Source organism: Cricetulus griseus, chromosome 6, assembly GCF_003668045.3.
Source record: "Cricetulus griseus strain 17A/GY chromosome 6, alternate assembly CriGri-PICRH-1.0, whole genome shotgun sequence".
NCBI classification, from domain to species: Eukaryota; Metazoa; Chordata; class Mammalia; order Rodentia; family Cricetidae; genus Cricetulus; species Cricetulus griseus.
The window spans coordinates 148,927,401-148,945,990 of NC_048599.1; the positions used below are offsets into that span (position 1 = coordinate 148,927,401).

At 43.9% G+C, this 18,590-nt stretch overlaps 2 protein-coding genes across 5 annotated transcripts in view; both read right to left on the reverse strand.

The window, feature by feature from the left end:
- Strbp (spermatid perinuclear RNA binding protein) overlaps positions 1 to 8,380 on the reverse strand; it is a 117,731-nt gene extending 109,351 nt beyond the window's left edge. For all 4 annotated transcript variants that reach the window (XR_003486816.2, XM_027423574.2, XM_027423572.2 and 1 more), the window contains exon 1: positions 8,221 to 8,380. The gene's annotated coding sequence lies outside the window, so the exon portion shown is untranslated. The remainder of the gene's footprint in view (positions 1 to 8,220) is intronic.
- Dennd1a (DENN domain containing 1A) overlaps positions 1 to 18,590 on the reverse strand; it is a 1,920,886-nt gene that overhangs the window by 1,298,779 nt on the left and 603,517 nt on the right.

The window sequence follows — 18,590 nt, forward strand, 5'->3', positions numbered from 1 at the left end:
CAGAATGAGTGCCGGGATAGGCTCCAAAGCTACACAGAGAAACCCTGTCTCGAAAAACCAAAAAAAAAAAAAAAAAAAAAAAAAAAAAAAAAAAAGATAAAGGATGGGAATTTGGTTTGAGAAAATTACATGTTGGGAGTGGGCTATAGAAGCCCAGAGATCCAAGCTAAAGAAAAGTTGGGCATGTTCTGGGCAGTGGTGGTGCATACCTTTAACCCCAGTGCTTGGAAGGCATAGGCAGGCAGATATCTGTGAGTTCGAGACCAGCCTGGTCTACAAGAGCTAGTTCCAGGACAGGCTCCAGAGCTACAAAGAGAAACCCTGCCTCGAAAAATAAAATAATAATAATAATAAAATAATAAAATAAAAATAAAAAAGCATATAACAGAAAGTATTTCAAAAAGGCAGGCAAGGCATCCACCATGACAAATGCTGCTACTGAATAAAATAAAAAAATTAAGCTTGGAGGCTGGAGACAGCTCAGCCGTTGAGCATGCTTGCTACTCTGCCAGAGGCCTTGAGTTTGCCTCTCAGACTTTAGCTTATATTGTATTAATTTTCCCTCTAAAAATAAACATGAAAGCCAAGTGTAGTGCTACACACCTTTTATCCCAGCATTTGGGAAAGAGAGACAGGAAAATCTCTGTGAGTAAGCCTGGATTTCAGGACAGTCAGGACTACATGGCAAGATCCTGTCTTGAACAAAACAACAAAATAAAAACATGTTTCTTAACATATTTTGGGGGGTTTTTAGATTTCATTTTTATTTTATGTGCCAGAGTGTTTTGCCTACATGTATATATGTTCCATACATGTGCCCAGTGCCCTCAGAGTTTACAAAAGGACACTGGATGCCCCTGGGACTGAAGTTACAGATGGTGTGAACCACCATGTGGGTGCTGGGAACCAAACCTGGATCCTCTCCCCTGCAGAACATCACTTCTCTTAACTGGTGAGCTTTCTCTCCATTCCAACAATTTTCTTATTTTCTTTTATCTCCATTCTAGCTGTAAACTAGAGAATATATTCCAATTTTAGGCATGAAACCTGTAACAAATATAGCTGATTTTGTATAATTCCATAGTTATCTAAAAGCTAGTAGATAAAACACTATTTTAAAGCCCTCATTATTAATCCATGTATTTATTTGTCCATGCTAACCTTGACATCATAAGTTTATTCACAGCTCACAAAAACAACTGACACTGCACACACCAATACTTAGTCTCCCTCACTTGCTAACCAAAATAAATATTATACTATCTTTCTATCTGGTTCATTAGCTTTGCTAACTGAAACTTAGTTGTTTAAGAATGACCCAATATCTAAAACCTCAAAAGGCTAAAATGTAGATTAAGCTACACAAATGCCAGTATATCAATGCAATGATTGATGAGCTTCAAAACCCTTCCAACTACAAACACATCTTTGAATGAACTCTCCAGTGGGGAATGGTAGCACAAGCTGGTCTGTAATGACAGCTTCTTGGGAAGGTGAGGTAGACAATCCAGGTTCAAGGCAGCCTCATCTGTAAGTAGCAAAACCTTGTCTCAAAAACTAGATATGGTAGTTCATTCCTGTAATGCTAGCAACTCAAGAGGCTGGGGAGGACAATTAAAGGCCACCTTGAGCTACACAGAGAACTCTAGGTCAGCTGGGGCTACAGAGTAAAACTATGTCTCACTAAAAAAAAAAAAAAAAAACCTAAAAACATGGCCAGGGAGATAGTTCAGCAGGTAAAGACACTTGCCTCCGGATGATTGAGAGCCCCATACCCCCCCCACACACAGTAGAAGAAGAAAAAAGACTTCCACAAGTTTTCCTCTTCACGTCTACACACACACTGTGGTATAAGCACACACCACAAACACATATAAAATATAGTAACTTTTTAAAAGAATGTCTGTCTCCATCTTAACTTTCAGAAATAAACCACTTACTTTGAGGTTACAACCTAACTATATTAAAAGATACTTTTTTTCAGTGAGGTAACTAAACATAACCGAAGTCACAGGCTATAGTTCTGGTTGATTTGTTGTTTTTGGTTTTTCAAGACAGGATTTCTCGAGCCGGGTGTTGGTGGCTCCCGCCTTTAATGCCAGCACACGGGAGGCAGAGGCAGGCAGATCTCTGAGTTCGAGGCCAGCCTGGTCTCCACAGCGAGTGCTGGGATAGGCTCCAAAGCTACACAGAAAAATCCTGTCTCATAAAACCAAAAAAAAAAAAAAAGAAAAGAAAAAAAAAAAAAAAAAAAGACAGGGTTTCTCTGTATAGCTCTGGCTGGCTGCCCTGGAACTCACTCTGTAGACTCAGATCCGCCTGCCTCTGCCTCCTTAGTGCCTGGATTAAAGGTGCTCACCACCACCTGCTGGCAAATTCTCACTTTTCAAATAGAAATGAACCATGAAGTCACAGCATACAACACTGTGGTTTTATTACTGATATAATAAACTGCACCCTTTCAAGTCATATAAAAGGTAACTTAAGAAAGCAGGTGTTTTACATTGTGTCACGTTAAAAGTTAAGAGAACCTGAACATCAAATAATTAAGATTTAGAGCTTCTTCCTTCATGCAGCCACATGCATGTGAAAGTCTTTTGCAAAGCAGGTATTGTACTGCCTACATACAGTGCTGCTTAAAAGACTTTCAGGGTAATAAGTAATTCAAATTGGGGGTGAAAATGAACAGTCAGATCATTTAGTCAAGAAACTATTCAATGTAAAACTAAAAGATAGATTAAAGAGTAACAAGCTTCGGTCATAAAACATTTAATGGTTATATCACCATTAATCTAACCTCAATTTGTTTCAAGTGACATACATTTAATTTATACCTCTAAAAAAACAGTTTCCTAAAATTAGAGTATAAAGCTACCCACAGCTACTTGTTATAAAGTTTTTAAATAGCTAAAATAATTTTGAAAAGCCAATCTTTCACCAGGCGGTTGTGGCACACACCTTTAATTCCAGCACTCAGGAGGCAGAGGCAGGCAGACCTATGTGAGTTTGAGACCAGCCTGGTCTACAGAGCCAGTGCCAGGACAGGCTCCAAAGCTACACAGAGAAACCCTGTCTCGAAAATTAAAAAAAAAAAAAAAAGCCAATCTTTCAAAACAGAAGAGTAGTAAAATAGGTAACAAGTTCCAAACATGTCACATGAGACAATAAATGACTGAGCAGATCAGATGGTACGGCCCTGAGTAGCATCTGGAGGCTCTTCATAACAAATAAACCAAGGACAATATTAAAAAGACCAAAATCTTTACAAATCATTCTCCTTTAAGCAGAATATACACTGTCCATCAGTGAAGTTGACGCTCAAGAGCTGGCTCAGCAGGTAAGAGCATACACATACTGCTCCTGCAGGTGAACCAAGTTCAGTTGCCAGCACCCACTTTGTCCTGTCTAACTCCAGCGCCAGTGGATCCAATGCCCTCCTCTGGCCTTTACAGGCAACTACACTTACATGCACTCAAGACACACACAATTAAAAATAATAAAGAGAAAAAAAATTTTTTTTTAAAGAAAAGGCTCTGAAGCTGGGCAACGTAGTGCACATCTTTGATCCTAGAACTCAGAAGGCAGAGGCAAGTAGATTTCTGAGCACTACACAGAGAAGCCTGTCTCAAAAAAGAAAAAACTCAATAAATCAGGATAAGGAAGCTTTAAGGCACTTGTAGAAACAATAGGTCTATTTTTCTATTCTGAATACTAAGAATCAATTTTCTGCAAAAAAAAAAAAAAAATGAAAACATATATGTATTAGTCTGATTTAAGAAGTACTGCTTCCAGAAATCATGTTTAGAAATATTCTTGGCTAGAACTCAATGTCTGCACAAGCTTCAGCTATGGCAGAATTCAAATAAGCAGTATATTCAATTGCAGAAGAAAAAAGTATACAGTAAAGCAACAATGACAAAAATGAATTAAGAGACCTCCCTCTCTCCCTCTTTCCCCTCTCTCCCCTCTTTCCTCTCTCCCTCCCTCCCTCTCTTTCTCTCTATATAGCTCTAGCTGCCCTAACTAATATTTGGTCAATCTAAAAACCAGAGGTAAAAGAAATAAAGGAACCTATCTCCATATTAACAAAATAGTCTTCCCAAAAGACTTAAACTTATGACACCTGCCTTACATCCCAGTATTCTGGAAGCAAAGGCAAGTCGGTCAACTGTGAGGTGGAGGCCAGCCAGGTCTATATACTGGCTTCAAAGACAGCCAGGGCTACACAGTGAGTCTTAAAGAAGGGGGAAAAAAGGGCAAACTTGTCTTATATAAATACTCTTGGAAGGTAGATAAGGAGTCAGGTTTCTGGAAAAGAAACAAGCACAAAGGGATTAAGTGTCTTGTCCAGCAAGTCACCAGTGAAGATAAAACCAGAATTATTTAGCCTGCAAAGTCTAACTTACCTTTCTTTAAAATACCTACAAATTATCACAAGCTGTAGAATTTCACCCAATAATACATTTCATCGAAACACTATTTCAGGATTTAGTATTTTGAGCAAGGAAATACTGCTTGCCCAAAAACTAATAAAATGAACAGCATAGATCTAAAAGTTATTCGTATAGTGCAGGAGTGCTGGCTCATGTCTGTAACCCAGCAGGCAGGAGGGTGTTTCTTATGTTTGAGAAATCCCTTGGTGACACGGGGATTTCTATGGGTATCCTGGGCTACAAAAGAGTGAGTCACTATCTCAAAAAGAGGGTAGGGGGACTAAAGGAAGAAGCAGAGACCATATTAAGAGATAATTTTCAAAGGTTACTCTAGTCATCTCATATCCCTGCCGAGGAGCAATGGAGGGGCAGATATGCTCCTTATTTTATTCTATATATATATATATATCAAATCTCAACAAACTCTTGAGAGTTTCGATCTAAAGAATATTAAAATATATTTCCCTCCAAAAATAAAATCTTTTAACAATGCCTCTGAACATTATTTTATTCCCTTCATAAACACTGCAAACCTGAATTTTAAAAAATCATTAACTTACTTAAAAATTGGTGCTCTACTCCTCTTGCTATGTCTCAGCAAGATTCTCACTCCCACTAAACCTGGTTACTTGAAAGTACAATGCCTACATGAAGATAATTGCCAAGTTGACAAAAGAAAACCAATCAACCTAGAAAGTCCCCACATATCCAAAGCAGACCTTTTCTTTGAAACCATAGCAGTACCATATACCATACTACATACTGTATGAAATACACAGAGCAGTAATTCAAATTTTAAATTATTTCTATATAAGACTTTTTTTTTTTTTTTTTTGGTTTTTCGAGACAGGGTTTCTCTGTGGCTTTGGAGCCTGTCCTGGAACTAGCTCTTGTAGACAAGGCTGGTCTCCAACTCACAGAGATCCACCTGCCTCTGCCTCCCAAGTGCTGGGATTAAAGGCATGTGCCACCATCGCCTGGAGAAACCTACTATTTAACAAAATCTGACAAGACAAATTTCAACTGTCAAGAGAGAACTCATTTCCCATGATTCTAGGAAATACTGTTTACTATAAAAGAGTCTCAAAGCAGTTTGCTTAATTCTTCCAAATCTCTCTCTCTCTCTCTCTCTCTCTCTCTCTCTCTCTCTCTCTCTCGCTCTCTCTCTCTCTCTCTCTCTCTCTCTCTCACACACACACACACACACACACACACCACCTAACACAAGCTACAGAGACAAGACACTGAAATGTCTTTGCTCACACTCCTAAAGGTTAGTTCCCATGGCAAGCTGATGATGGCCTTTATTACCCCCAACTCCCGAATTAAAGCTCACATATACCATCAAAGCAAACCAAAATAACAAAGAACCAAAAGCTTCAAGCTAAAGTTTAGTTTGCTTGGGGAAAAAAGCTGACAATCCAACATCAGTCATTAACATTTTAAAGGTTAGAATCCAAAGGCTCCATTTCTGCTACTTTTAGAAGCTAGATATACATTACTTTTGTCAGCCTACAGCATGGGGCTCAGGTCTTACATCATCCAATGCCTGAATACTGTCTCATTACCCAGGAAGCATGAGACACTGCACACCAAGGTATCCCTTCCTCTCTCAGAGCTCTCGAAGTTACTGACCTCTGGGATCTGATCTCTTGCAGATTCACAAAGACATCTGCCACTCACCTGCTGCTATCCCATTTCCTTTACCTTTTTTGGGGTGTATTCCTCATGATGCTGTAGTCTGACTGTCTATTCAATCAGTCAACAAAGCTAAGTAAATACACACCACATACCTCCCAACTTGAGAGCAGGCACGCAGCTCTCCCTTATTCCTTCCCATTCACTGTTCTGGAACTAAAAGTCAGGTCTCATCATCTCTGTGATCCTAAAAGAACTTTAAGATATGGTACACAATTCAATGCCCTCTGTTTTCTGTTAATATTGGTCTAGGATCCACATCTTCTATCCATTGCCCCAAATGTCAAGTCCCTCTAAGCCTAAAGGACATCCTCTCTATTTTCCTCCCACTCAACTTCTGCACTCCACCCTTTATTATCTCAGGGACCTAATAATTTTGGACCTTCTATTGTCTTAAAACTGTTAAATACTTCAACACCTGAACTCTTCCAAACTTTTAGGTAACCTACTTCTATACGCTCTCCAACAGTAATTTCCTCCCTTAAACGTGGGCATCCTATTACTTCCCTCACCACACCAACCCCACACAGCTGCCCCTTTCCAGTCAGACACGCATCCATATCCCTACCACATCCTTCCTTCAGTGTACATTCTCTACTACAAAACACCCTTTCTTCCCCCTTTCTTCTCACTATCCCCTGGCTACACCCTTCCCTTCCCTAACTGGTACTCCAGACCTATCCCACCTTCTACTGATTTTCCTTCAAACATACCCCCTACTATCTTCCTCCTCCTCTCCAACTTCTCTACACAACTCCTGCATGGGAGTATTAGGTCCCTACATGTACCTCCCTACCCCTTCACAAACATCCCTCCCTTGCCCTTCTGTCCACCACCCCACTCTCCATCCTACCAAACACACCTGTCCCTTTCCAGAGTGCCCCCAACCTCAAAGTACTCTTCTGCTTTCCCCCACCACCATTTCTCACACAAACACCCTTCATCTCACCCCCTTCTGCTGCCTTCTTACTGCTACACACACCTCCTGCCTGGACACCTCTTTCCATCCAATCGCCTAACCTCCTTGTCCCCATTTCTCTCTGAAACCCCTCAAACTCAGTCCCTGTGCCAATCACACACACCCCCATTAGCCCCATCCTACTCTCCCCTGAGTACAGGACAAACACCTGCCTTTCTCCCCTAGCTTGTCAACCCCTTCCCGTCTCCCTCCATTCCTCTGGGCCAGACACCCATCAAGGGACTCCTGGAGCCCTGGGCACACACAGACTGCAGGCAGGCAGGCAGGCAGGCAGGCAGGCAGGCAGGCAGGCAGACAGACAGACAGACCACACACACACACACACACACACACACACACACACACACACACACACTCCCTCCCTCCCTGCTATGGACCCCTCCTCCGCCATTTCCCTTTAGGCGGTCCGGTGGCCTTCCCACTCTCTGCCCCATTCCCTGCCCCTCACATGCAAACCGGGGCATCTGCTCCTTCCATTTCTGCCTAGAGTTGCCCATCTTCCCCCTCCCTCCACCATCTCACTTACCCCTCCCCACCCCAAATTCCCCTTCACACTCGTCTGATCCCCCAAACGGAACGTCCTCTTTCCCTCTCAAATCCAACCTAGGCCCCCATGGGTTTTCCAGGCCTGCCCTTGAGGCCCTGGTCACCATGGGGCCAGGTCCCTCAGCCCTCCCTTCTCCCTAAATCTGCCCACACCCTGTGCCCGCCCCCCGAGCCTCTCCCCGGTTCCTGCCCGCAACGTCCTCCAGCACCTGCCCGGAGCCCTCCCACTTTCCCCAAGCTCGTGCTCCGCACGCTGCCCACGCCCTCGGGAGGTTCAGGGCCGGGACTCGCGACCCCGAAAGCAAGCAGGGCGGCCCGCAGTCCTGGCACCGACCGGCCAGGCACCGCAGCGGCGGCCACAATGCTAAAGCGGCGGGGCCAGGATTGCGCCGCGCTCCTCGCCTCGGCAGCCGCCGCCGCCGCCGCCGCCGCTGCCGCTGCTAAGGACGCACAACAAACAATGCGGGGCCCGGGCCCGCTCCGCCAACCGACTTAACCGCCGCCTCAACCGCCGCCCGCCCGGGGTCGGCCCGCCGCGCAGGCGCCGGCCCCGCCGCAGCCTACCCGCGCCGCCGCGCTCCGCCGCGTCCGCTCCCCGCTCCCGCTCCGCCGCCGCCGCCACCTCGTCCGCCCGCGTCTCCGGCTCCTCAACACAGCGCGGCGGCTGCGGCGGCTGCTGCCCTGGTGGCGCTCGCGGATCCGAGATCGGCTTCGGCGGCGACCGCGGCGGCGGCGGCGGCGCACACGTGACGACGCCGAGCGCGCCCATTGGCCGAGCCCGGGGGCGGGCCCGTGGCTGCTGGGGAACGGAAAGCCCGCCCCCCTCGCCCTCCGCGCGCCCCCTGCACGCGCGCTCCGCCGCACCTGAGAGCTCTGGCCAGCGCCCGTCGCCGCCGTACCGCGCCGCCGCCTGCGCCAACTGCGCACCTGGGAGCGCGCAGGGCGCTCAAGCCCGCGGCCGCGCCTGCACCTGCGAGATGGCTTACGTAAACTGCGTCCCGCCCATCTCGCGGTTCCCAGCTCGGACGGCGGTCGCACCTGAGCCCCCGCTGCGCCCTCGACGTCAGCGCTGCTGAGCGGGAGCCAGCTGCTGGAAAAAACGAAAGGCGCGGAAACTTCGTAACCTCGGAATCCGAGAGCGGCTCCCAGCCGCAGTAGCGAGCCGGCCTTCCCAGGCTCCACGCCCCGGTGCGGGATGCTTTCCCCAACCTCAGCCTCTACGCAAACGCAAACGGAGTAAGCGCCGCAGTGCTTCTCCGGGTGGAGGAGGGGCAGGCTGTACCCTGATTGAGTAAAAGACTCTAATCCGTCCTGGACTCCTCTCCTATTGCCCGTTGTATGACCTTGGCCAAGTTACAGAACCTCTCAGAGCCTCAGTTTCCACTTCACAGAAACTAAAACAGTAATTCCGATTTAAGAGCCGTTGAGCAGATGGCATAAAACAGTAGCTATGAATTTTCCTGGCATATAGCAAGCACTGAACAGAAATCAAAATCACCTCTCCTTACTCCACCCTTAACGATCCGGGAAATCTTTTCCCTCCTTAGGGTTGTGGCAGACTGGCTAAAAGCCTACCCGCTTTGTTTCAGTTCTGGTACTGGATACAGCTATCGGCAGGTATCTTCTTAGTGGCTAGCATTCTGCCAGCCAGATCAGCCCCTACTATATATGTGGTGTGTGCCCGGTGCCGTGCAGGGAGCTAGAATGCCCTGGAGAATGAGCCAAGGTCCTTAGCCTAAAGCAAATTCCTGGCAAAGAACCTGAGCACCTGATTCAAGAAGACAGCGGAGGACTGATCTCACACACCAGTCCTCCTGGTGGTACTCTTTTCATCTTGCTACTGTACTAGACACAAATATTAACAGCTCTGAACTGAAAATAATGCTCAATGACAAAACGCGTTTGCCTGACATAGACAGAGTTGCATCCACAGCACCACCAAAAAGTAGAACTGCTGTGATTCATTCACAGAATAATGTATTACTTATTACTTAGTTGAAGAGCTTTGGCAGTATGGTCTTCAACTTTGGGGCATCCACATTTCCCTTGCCCCCTCCTTCGGGCCACCTTGACCCTTAGTTAACTACAAACCTGTCCTTCCAAAGTATGCCCATGTCTGTAACACCTCTAAGCTTCCTAGTCTGTGTGAGGCCCAGGATCACTCTGTCTGATTGCTACCTTCTAGCCTTCTGGAAAGCAGGTTCTATCAGCTCAAAACACTCTCTCTCTCTCTCTGGAGCTCCTTGGCTGCCCAGCTTGCACATCACCCTGTCCTACAGTCATTATTATGTCACTGAACTGTAGTTTAGTCAGTCTCTTTCATGGATTATAAGGACCTTGAGGAAAGGCTTAGCCCTCTGCCTGAGTGATCTGGGAAAGACCACATGCACAGAGGATGAGATCATTAAAGCTGGGTTTTGCAGCATAAAAGGAAGTCTGCCAAGGGAGAAGAGATGCTGCAGTGTAAAGATCCAGGTTCACTGTGCACTAGCTGTGTGACCTTGGCAAAATTAGGTCTTAGTGCTCTCATCTGTCAAATCACACATAATTCTGAATACCTTGGAGCTCTGTTACAGAGTCAATGAGACTACATTTAAGGTATTCTGCCCTTAGAAATGCAACACTTAGAAATTGTAGTGCTTTTTTTTTTAATAGGAAGGCTGCATGTCATTATGGTGTCTCTTATTTTGATTTTTATTGGGCTTATAACTCCAAACATTAATAACAAAAATTGGCACATGGGAGTAGGCTGTATGGCTCAGCAGGTACAAGTGTTGGCTGCCCAACCTGAAACCTGAGTTCCATCCCAGAACCCACATAGTATAAGGAACGAATCCCACAAGTTATCCTCTGACCTACTTCTATAGAAATGCCATGCCACATATGCCTACAATCATACATAGCAGCACAGAAATAAAAAATAAAATGTAAACAATAAAGCAAGCTGGCAGTGGTGGCACACACCCTCAGGAAGCAGAGGCAGGTGTGATTTGACAAATGAGAGCACTCCATCAACACTTGCAGAGAAAATTCTGTTGTGTCTAACATCACAAGAATAGTGAAAGATGAAAGTTGTAGCCAGATGTGGTGCTGCCCACTTGTGATCCTACCATTTGGAAGGCCAACAAGGAAGGACCAGAAACTCAAAGCTAGACTCTGCTACATAGAGAGCGGTCAGCCAAGTTGGGCTGTGTGAAACTCTGTCTTAAGAAGTCAAAAATAAGGAGGTGAAGTGTGGCTCAGCTATCAAGTACTTGCCTAGCTGTTTGCCTAGCATGCACAAAATCCTAGGTCCCACCCCAGGACTGCATAAACCAAGCCTATAATCCTAGCAAATAGTAAGTAGAGGCAAGAGGATCAGGATTTCAATGTCAGCCTCAGGTATATAACAAAATCAAGAGACTGAAGCCATCAGGGGCTACATGAGACCTGGGTTTTTGTTGTTGTTCTTGTTCCTATTTCATTTGTTTGGTTTCATATTTTTTAAGGAAACAAGGAAAAAAATTACAAACAACTCATGTATCTATAATCTGTATTTTAGATTTGCATAGAAAAAACATCAGAAAGTTATTAAGCATCACTCCTGGTTTTGCCTAGAAAATAAAATTGGATGTGAGAGCAGAGGACTTTCCTTCTACATTGCTTGAAATTTTTAAGTATTCAGTTTTAAATTATGTGTTTGTATATGCGGCTGTGTATGGATATGTGCACATGAGTGGAGGTGCCCATAGAGACCAGAAGTGTCAGATCCCTTGGAGTTGAAATTACAAGCAGTGTGAGCCGCCTGATGTTGCTGGAAACCAAACTCAAGTCCTCTCTGCAAGAGTAGCACCTGCTCTTAACCATTGAGCATCTCTCCAGTCCCTGCTCTCAACTTTTTTTTTTTTTTTGGCTTGAAACTTTAAGAATACAAACATATATGTAATTCTTTAACATTTTTAAAGAATAACTCCACATCATAAAATCATGCATTTCAGGCTTAAGGTTTTATTATTACTTTGAGAGTGGTTTGGGAGTAGCTGTTTTTTATTTTCGTTTGATTTCATTGTTTGAGACAAAGTCTCATTATATAACCTAGACTGGCCTTGAACTGAAGATCCTCCTGTCTCAGGCTCCTGAGGTTACAGGTATGAGCCATAGTTAGTGGCTTAACATAAATCAGTTTCTGAATGCTTGGGATATTTTTATGGATTCTCATAAATTCCTTCTGTCTCCATCCCTATTCCTAGTCACTAATCTATTTTCTGTCTCATATATGTATATTGTGTGATGCAATCTTTTTTCTTTCTTTCTTTCTTTCTTTCTTTTTTTTTTGTTTTTTTTTTGGGGGGGGGCAGGGTTTCTCTATGTAACAGTCCTGGCTGGCTGTCCTGGAACTTGCTTTGTAGACCATGATGGCCTTGAACTCACTAAGATCTGCCTGCCTATATATATTGTTGTTTGAGTTAGGTTTTCACTCTGTAGCCCAGGCTGGCCTCAAACTTATGGGTAATCCTCATGCCTCAGCCTCCCAAATGCATAAACCACCATACCTGGCTTAATATATATCTTTCACAAAGTAAGATCATTGTATGCTGTCTGCATTGATGTTTCTCATTTAGTATAAAGTGAATACACCTTTTTATTGGTTTTTTGTTTGTTTGCTTGTTTTTGTTTTTTTTTTTTTGGTTTTTTGAGACAGGGTTTCTCTGTGTAGCTTTGGAGCCTATCCTGGCACTCACTCTGGAGACCAGGCTGGCCTCAAACTCACAGAGATCTGCCTGCTTCTGCCTCCCGAGTGCTGGGATTAAACCTTTTTATTGTTTTTAATACAAGGTTTTACTATGTGGCTCTAGCTGGCATTAACTCTGAAGAGAAGCACCTCCAAGTGCTGGGATGAGGGGCAGTACTAGCACACTTGGGTGAATACACCCTTTTGTTTGTATGCTCTTCTTGTATTTCTCTGCATATTGTACCCTTTTCTTTCTTTTTTATGGTTTTTTTTTTTTTGAGACAAGGTTTCTCTGTGTAGTCCTGGCTGTTTTGAAACTCACTCTGTGGACCAGGCTGGCCTTGAACTCAGACATTGACCTGCCTCTGCCACCTGAGTACTGGGATCCAAGGCATGCTCCACCACTCAGCTATAATATTGTATTTTATGGATCATTTCATTAAACTGCACTCCATATAATTGGTATTACCTCCTTTCCAGCGTTTCCATTATTATAAACAGTGGGAAGATAATGGATGTTGTAACATTTTAAAGCTTAGACTGTTTTGAAATCACACCTTAGTTCAAAGGCCAGCATTGCCTGTTTCAGACATTCTTAATGTAAATATTAACTGAGATCTTATATGTAGAAATCCCTAGAGATTTTAAAAAAAGGAAGAAAATAGGCTATCCCCATTCCCATCAGTCTGACACGAATCAATCAATCAATAAATGTATTTTTGAAAGGAGGAGTAGAGCCAGGTGGTAGTGGGGTACGCCTTTAATCCTAGTACTTGGGAGGCAGAGGCAGGTGGATTTCAGTGAATTCAAGGCCAGCCTGGTCTACAAAGCGAGTTCCAGGACTGTCACACAGAGAAACCCTGTCTTAAAAAAAAAAAAAAGGAGTGGATGGACTTCCAATACAGTGTTCTTGGGCCAAAAGACACAGAAAGATGACACTATGGCCAAGGGAAGAAATCTCTAGAGCAGTGCTGTCCGTACAATAGATGTGGCCATTTAAATTTAATGTATTTAAAAGTAAATGTAATGTGGGGCTAGGGGATATATCTCAGTGGGTAGAGTACTTGCATGGCATACAGAAAGTCCTGGGTTCAATCACCAGCACTGCATAAAGTCAAGCAGTGTAGCCTATAATCCTGGAACTTGGTGGAGGCAGAAGGAACAAGAAAGAGTTCAAAGTCATCCTTAGTTCCAGGTCAGCCTAAGCTACATGAGACTGTGACAAAAAAAGGAAAAGAAAAAGGAAATAAAATTTAAAATAGAGAAACACTAGGTACACTAGGCATAGTTAGCCAGGTGGTGGTGGCGCACGCCTTTAATCCAAGGCAGGTGGATCTCTGTGGGTTCGAAGCCAGCCTGGTCTACAGATCGAGTTCCAGGACAGCCTCCAAAGCTACAGAGAAACCCTGTCTCGAAAAAGCAAGCAAACAAAACAAAACAAAACAAAATACAAACAAACAAAAAACTAGGCATAGTTAAAGAAGAAGGTCAGTACTGACACAAGGGCTCAATAACAACCAAGAAATAATAGTAACAGTCACACCTCCCCTCCAGAGCCCATGTCCTGGCACACCAAGGTTCGGTCTGGCTATCTCTGTTCCTCTTTCCCCCCACTCCTTTCTTCCTTCTCTTTGTTTACAAAATCAGACACTGGTTGCCCCCCTTTCCTACTCCCGAAGGGACATCACTTCATAGCTTGTTCTTCTTTGATGTGGCCAGTCTCTCTCTACTGGAAATTTTCCATTATTAAATAGTCCCTTCCATTGTTTTTTGTTTTTTTTTTTTAATGAAACAAGATCTCCAGGTCATTTGTGTGCATGCTACAGCTTGAGGAGCACTGGCCCAAAGCAACAAGGACAGATAGCAATCAAATGGAGCTTCCAATTCCGAGGTAGATTGCTGTTGCTGACAAGGTGCTCCAAAATGGTAAATAATCCTTGGCACAGTCCACACAAAGCAGGCTATAGTCTCAGTTCACTTTGCATAGCATTTGCCTCCCTGGAATGGACTTTGTTCATTTGAAAACTGAAGTGAGCTGTCACTATTAGATAATTACATAGTAAACTTTCCCCTACATAAGTATTCAAAAGTCATGCAGCGTTAAGCACACACTGTATGACATCAAGCATTTTGGTTTCTTCTCACCCCAATAAATGCTGCTGTAACTACCCAGACTCAGCACAGTGTCTAGAAGCTACCAACAAAAATCCAGAACTGCAGGCTATCATTCAGTGACTACCTGTGACCTATTTGGATGTCTTCTGTGCTTCTATCAATTGCTCCTAGCTGCTGAATCTTTCCTCTAGATATAAACCCAAGTCAGTTCCCTTGTAGAAGTCATGTTAGCACTGATCTTGAATAAGCCATAGACAGTAGGCCCTATATAGGCAGAATTTATTGTTCTTTCTTCTCTTCACATTCCTTTAGAGAAGTGTCCTACATCGTTCATATAACAAATATCTGTTGGATGAATTCATTACAAAAAATCCCATTACCTCTATTTTTTATTTATTTGCTTAATGTTTTTTAAGACAGGATCTTTCTGGGTAGCCCTGCCTATCCTGGAACTCCTTCTGTAGACCAGGCTAGCCTCGGAACTTAGAAATATGCCTGCCTCTGCCGTCCAAGTGCTGGGATTAAAGCCATGCACCACCATATCTGCCTACATTCCCTTTTTTGGATGAGAAATTTTAAACTGAGTTCAAGAGGGAAAATTAACCAGGGAAGGACTTGGGGTCAGGAAGCCTCTAGTTCTTCCAGAATTTGTTCTAGCTTCTGGATACATATTAGAGGTGGGCATGGTGGTGCATACCTGTAATCCCAGCCCTTGGGAGGTTGTGGCAGGATGATTGCCACAAATTCAAAGGTGGCCTAGGCTACATACTGAGTTTAAGGTGAGCCTGAGATAAATCCCCAGATCCCTTATAAATGATTTCTAGAATGACATTTTCAGTCATCATGTTGGACCCAAGTGGTTATCTAGACTCTGCATTCTAGAATGACAAGCTAATGTTAAACAATGAGTCTTACCCGACTGTGATTCTGCCCCTCTTTCCCTTCATTCTTTCTTTTCCTTTTTTCTTTTTCTTTCTTTAAGTCTCACTGTGTAGCCCTGGCTGGACTCCCTGTGTAGACCAGACTGGCATCAGACTCATAGAGACCCATTTTTCTCTGCCTCCTGAGTAGTGTGAGTAAAGGCTGGGGGTGGGGGTAGGGGAGGAATGCAGGGTAGAATCACATAGAGAATCTTTACTCTCACTGTAAGCCAGTAGGGTGTGTAACTAACCCTTTGGGTTTTACTGTATGTTAGAGGATTGCAAAAAAAATTTGGTTTTTGTGTGTGTGTTAATCAAAATCAGCCTATTAAGCATTTGTTTGTTTGTTTGTTTGTTTTGGTTTTCCAAGACAGGGTTTCTCTGTGGCTTTGGAGGCTGTCCTGGAACTAGCTCTTGTAGACCAGGCTGGTATGGAACTCACAGAGATCCACCTGCCTCTGCCTCCCCAGTGCTGGGACTAAAGGCGTGTGCCACCAACACCCGGCTAGTTTGTTTTAAAGGAAGTTTTTCTTTCTGTTGGGAGAAACCCATAAAATGGGAGAAAAGGAATTGGAAATGAGGCTTCTATCAGTGGAACTTATAAGGTAGCTTTAACTTTGAGATCACATAAATTATTGATGCAAATATTTAAATCATTAAATCGTTTAAATTTTAAATAATCCCTAAGCCAAACACAGGCCGAAACACAAACATAACGTTATGTGAAGTTCATAACATGCCTACAAAGAAGAAGACTCTACATGCTATTCTACACAAAACTGGACCATACCCCCTTTAGAACAATGATTCATCCACCAATATAAGTGGGAAATAACATAAGCCGAGCCTGAACCTGGGACATTCAGTAACATTAGAAAGCAAGGATGCACTCAAAAGCTGAGCAGGGACACTCTCAAAGGCATAAGCAATCAGTTTAAGGGAACTCATCTGGAAAAGACCAGACAATGAGGTCATGATGAATAGTAAAAGACTGACCAGGCTGTGGTGGTGCACACCTTTAGTCCCAGCAGAGGCAGGAGGATCTCTGTGAGTTCAAGGCCAGCCTGGATTACAGAATGAGTTCCAAGACAGCCAAAGTTACACAGAGAAACCCTCCAAAAACCAAAACCAAAACAAAAAACAAAAAAATAAGACTTTGAATATAGATGAAGCCAGGAGTTCATAATAAAAATGCTATTGTTTTTAACTAGCAGCAAACAAACTAAAGAGTTCACTGAACTGGGTGTTTCTAAGGCTTTGATTTGTTATGTGAAAATTTATCATTGCATTTACGGGGCTGGGTTGAGTGCCTTAGTGTTAGAGCCCTTTACCTAGCAAGCAACAAGAGCTGGATTTCATCCACATATTGCAAAAACAGCTGTGTGTGTGTGGAGGGGGGGGGGATCTTAATATTTATGGGAGAAGAATCCTAATAATAACAATGACCTTTTATTCAATGCCCTGTAGTCTACAGAGTGTTTTTACCTGTACCTCATCCTACCACTGCCTGTATGCAGACGGTCTCAGATTCTTTGAGAAATATAGCAGCCTCTTCATACAACCACAGGTAGCAACACCGGGCTTCCATACTGACTGCCACTAAGTGGGGAATTCTCTCTTGGAAGTTTAACCAAAACTTTTGCTTTGCTTTGTTGTTTTATAGTGTGTCTGAGCATACATATGAAGGTCAGAGGATAGCTTTTTTGTGAGCCAGTTCTCTCCTTCAACCATATGGATCCTGAGACTCAAACACAGGTCATCAGACTTTCCAGTGAGTGCCTTTACCTAACAAGCCGTTTTGTCGGTGCCTTAAAGTTTTCCTTTTAAAAGAAAAAAGCCAGGTGGTGGTGGTGGTGGTGCATGCCTTTAATCCCAGTACTTGGGAGGCAGAGACAGGCAGATCTCTGAGAGTTTGAGGCCAGCCTGGTCTACAGAACAAGTTCCAGAACAGCCAGAGCCACACAGAGAAACCCTGTCTCAAAAAAAAAAAAAAAAAAAAAAAAAAAAAAAAAAAAAAAAGTTGAGTTGTTTTGTTGTTGTTTTGTACTAAAACAGCGTTTCTCTGTGTAGTCCTGGTTGTCCAGCTTTGCAGACCAGGCTGGCCTCAAACTCAGAGATCAGCCTGCCTCTGCCTCCCAAGTGGTGGGATTAAAGTCATGTGCCACCACTGCCCAGCATAAATTGAGAATTGTTTAGCCATTAAGAGGGTCTAGAAAATGGCTCAGTGGTTAAGAGCACTTGGTGTGCATGCAGAGAACCTGGGTTTAGGTCCCAGCACCCACATGATGACTTACAACTATAACTCCAGTTCCAGGGAATCTAATGCTTTCTTCTGGCTTCTGTGCATTCATACTCATGCTCACACATAGAAAGAAAACCAAAATAAATCTGAGAGGAGAGGGGGGAGGGAGGGAGGAAGGGAGGAGAGAGAGAGAGAGACAGAGAGAGAGAGAGAGAGAGAGAGAGAGAGAGAGAGAGAGCTTTTTTCCTGAAAAAAAAGCTAAAATTGCAATGACTTTCGCACAACTCTTCCTGATGTCTGAGGCTTCTCACATCAATAAATATGGAACGTCATTAAAAAAAACTGAACCTAGAACTGGCCTAGCATCTCTTTTATGCTCAGGTGATCTAAGTAGTCACTGGCTAGCCTAGATTCAAAGGGGTAGAAAATGGAACTCAAATGGGGGCAATGCATGATGCCCAGGCAGGGAGGAGACAAGCCCCACAGACAGACATAACAACTGAGACATGTTTTTTCTCCATGACTTGATGCATTTTTTTTTTCCAGAACCACACGTACTAGGCAAGTGCTGAACCGCTCACTGAGCCCCAGCACTATGTATATCTCTCAAAGCCCTCCCTTTCTCTCTACCTCCTGGGTCATTGTCTTGGTCTACTCCCGAGAGAGTGTGCCCTTAGCTCCCCTCATTCTGATATTGGCTAATTGTTGTGCACTCCCTGGGAGTTTTCCAGAAGACCAGATAGGCAAGATCAAAGGAGCAACTTACAAGGTGAAGCTGTTCAGTGACTCACTGAGACTTTTAAGGGAAAGCATTGCCAGGCCCTCAGGTCCTGCCACCCTTGGTCACTGTGCTCATTTGTAAAGCTCGCTTCTTCAAAACGGGTCACAGAAATTGCCCTTGCTGCGTTCCAACGAGTTTGACTTTCTTTAAAAATAGCTTGTTCTT